Below are 3,258 nucleotides of genomic sequence, written 5' to 3' on the forward strand. Positions count from 1 at the left end.
ATGAACAAGTATCAGTTGCCTCAACATGAAACTGAAAGGTTATAGAAGGTACCAATGATTTATCTTCAATTGATTAACTCTTCCTAGCTAAGAAGAAGTCAAGGATGAACTGTGCACATAAATTGTTCGATGAAATGCCTGAAAGAAGTCAGAGATGTTTTTCAACCAAATGCATAATCAACGTAGCCGTCTTTTAATAAAATAGATTATTATGTGGCATTTCATTTAATTATGTGGCGTTATTAATCGGTTACAGGAGGTCTAGTGACTAAATGAACAGGTCACTGGCAAGTTTGTTCCCACATAAAGCACGATAATAACTTAAAGGACTGAATGAACAGATGTACAATACTTAATAGAGCTAATGTGTCATTTTTCCTACTTTTTTTTGTTAAGAGAAATGAAAAATCTAAACAATCGTTCATTATTTGTACTTTTTTTTGTTAAGAGAAAGTTATTATAGTATGTTTAACATTAAATTTGGGATCGTTATAACTATAATCAGTGTTGTAAAACTCGGCCTACTCGGCCGAGTACTCGGCCGATTACTCGGAATCGGCCCTCCACCGAAGCGAGTAATGTCAACTCGGCCAAAAAACTCAGATTTAGTCAAAATCGGCCAAAAATCGGTCAAACTCGGTCAAAAATCGGACAAACTCGGTCAAACTCGGGCCTACTCGGTCTTACTCAGGCCTACTCGGTCAAACTCGGCCAACTCGGTCAAAATCGGTTAAACCCGGTCAAAGGGTCAAAATTGTCATAAAAAGTGAAGAAAATCAAGAATTTCAAGATTAATATGTATAATGCACTTAATGATTTATTATTTAACACAAACATGTGATTATTACTACATATATATCTTAAATTTTCAGTAATTATCCACGTAGTGAGACAATTATGTGTATTTCAGTTTTTATGTATTCACATGTATCTAATTTTGGTTATATATTTCAATCAAATTATGATTTTAACTTATGATTTTGACATATATAATTTTCCAAAAAATATTTTTACATGAATTACCGAATCCGAGTACTCGCTACTCCCCAGTCGGCCGAGCAGGTACCGAGTAGCGAATTCTACAACTATAATAGAAAAAAATATTATAGATAACTAAAATTTAAAATATGTTGCTATTTTGTATAAATTATCTAAAATAAATCAAATTTAGAAAAATTTATTACTGTTTTATATAATAAAATTTATAAATAAAAGTTAAATTAAATATATATTAAACCCACCTTAAAATGTCAAAAATAAACAATCACATAGTATGTTTGTACTTTGTATAGATTTAATGTGCACAAAATAATGAAATATGGGTTTTCAGAGTAAAATTATCCAAATCCAGAGAATTGTATAACTTATAATTCACAATATACAATCAATACAGCTCTTTCACTCTAAAAAACCTCTCAAAGATATAGAAAAAACCTAAAATGGTCCTATATTTATCATCATCATCATCATCAACGACGCTTCCACGTCATCATTTTCCGGAAACCGCATACAGCGGCGATCTGAGTATTCACGTTCTCAAAATCCGAAAACCGACAAGGTATGGTGATCCCGCCGGGGTGGTCGTGGCCATACTCCTCCTCCGCCTCCCTCAACAATTGACCAAACAACGGGTGGTTTATATATATCACCGGCACCAACACTCTCTTGAAGTCTCCATCTTTCTGACCGACGTACACCGCCATTTTCCCTTTCGGCACCGCCGCCCGCGGCGACTCTATAAACTTTTCAAGAACCGGATTCCGAGGCAGATCGGAGTTTTTGGAACACAAAGCTATTGTTTTCGTCTTGAGCCGAGCACCCCACTTCAACAAATTTGACATACACCTCGGAGACCGATCTAGCCGTCTGTAACCTGCCGCCGATTGAGTTCTCCGGTAAACTCGCCGAAAAAGTGAACTGACTCTATGTTTGATCAAAAACCCTCTAATTTTCATCCTTTTTACGAGAAATTCAACTAACCAGATCAAACTTCGAGTTTCTTTCCGTGCGAAGTTGAAGATTTTGGATAAAAATTACAGTAAATCGGTTGTTTTCTCAAAATAACGGCCAAGGGTCTACCACAGACATGGCTACAAGAAACAAAACGAGAAGAAGGTTCTAGATAGCGAACGGTGGTTGTTATACGCATAAAGGAGCTCTACCGTATGCTTTGATGTAGATAATAAGAATCATAAATCTACTCGTATGTTCTTCAGTTTCTTCACAAATAGATTTCCATGGAGATGAGAGAGAGAGAGAGAGTGTGTGGTAGGTGATCTGTTGAGACGAACTAGAGTGTAAAAATGTGTATATTTATAGGTGGATGTAGATGACACGCAATAAAACACGCTAAGTGTGAGCTATCGGATATAAGTTGGACTAAGCAACAATTGCCAAAGAGAGTTGGTCGTGGATTTGATCAAGCGAATAAGAAAAGGTCTAAAGCAGAATTTTTCTACTAGATTTGCAACGTGTAAGTCACTAGAAATACATGTTAGAATATTAATATAAACTCGGATATTTCAAAGACTGTACACAAATATTTTTCAAAATTTGTAATCATCATCATATTCCGAGATTTTTGCGAGACCACACTTGGTAAAATCCAAGAAATTAAAATCTCAAGGTAAAATCGGAGATTAAAGCACGGAAAAATCATAATATTTTGGAAACTTTTTTAGTAAATCTTAATTTTTTTTTTAACAGAAAAATCCTGATTTTTAAACTTTTTGAATAGAAAAAGTCCAAAAAACTGGCTAATTTATTCACTTTATCCATTTTTGACCTGTTCAGCAGGTCATTAAACCAAATTATTAATTTTTTCAAAATAATAAGACTTTTCTACAAATTTCGTTAAAAGTTATATATAATATATAAACGTATTTTTTTAAGTATTTATATCTATTTTTACGTATTTATGTAATTTTTTAAAATTTATATATATATATATATATATATATGTGTGTGTGTGTTTACGTATATTTTTAATCATTTATAGTTTATAAAAAGCCAAGTTTTTATTACATAGATAATCCTTTTAACTCATGTACCTATACATCCATTTTTTTAAAAAGAATCATTAAGAAATATATTCATCATAACTTTTATATTGTAGATGTAAGCACATATGTTTGAGATGATATGAACAAATGTGCTTCAATTCCAACAAGTAAGTTTTATTAAATTTAACTTCTAACATTATATTAGGATGAAATTTGGTATCTCACCTTTAACAATATCAAATGTACTTCAATCACA

The 3,258-nt window shown here is 32.7% G+C and overlaps 1 pseudogene; it reads right to left on the reverse strand.

Annotated features, from left to right (window-relative positions):
* Positions 1–1,337: 1,337 nt before the first annotated feature.
* Positions 1,338–2,302, reverse strand: LOC145105967 (auxin-responsive protein SAUR36 pseudogene; annotated as a pseudogene).
* Positions 2,303–3,258: the final 956 nt, after the last annotated feature.

This window comes from Lactuca virosa, chromosome 4, assembly GCF_052849685.1.
Source record: "Lactuca virosa cultivar CGN04683 chromosome 4, Lactuca_virosa_CGN04683_v6, whole genome shotgun sequence".
NCBI lineage: Eukaryota > Viridiplantae > Streptophyta > Magnoliopsida > Asterales > Asteraceae > Lactuca > Lactuca virosa.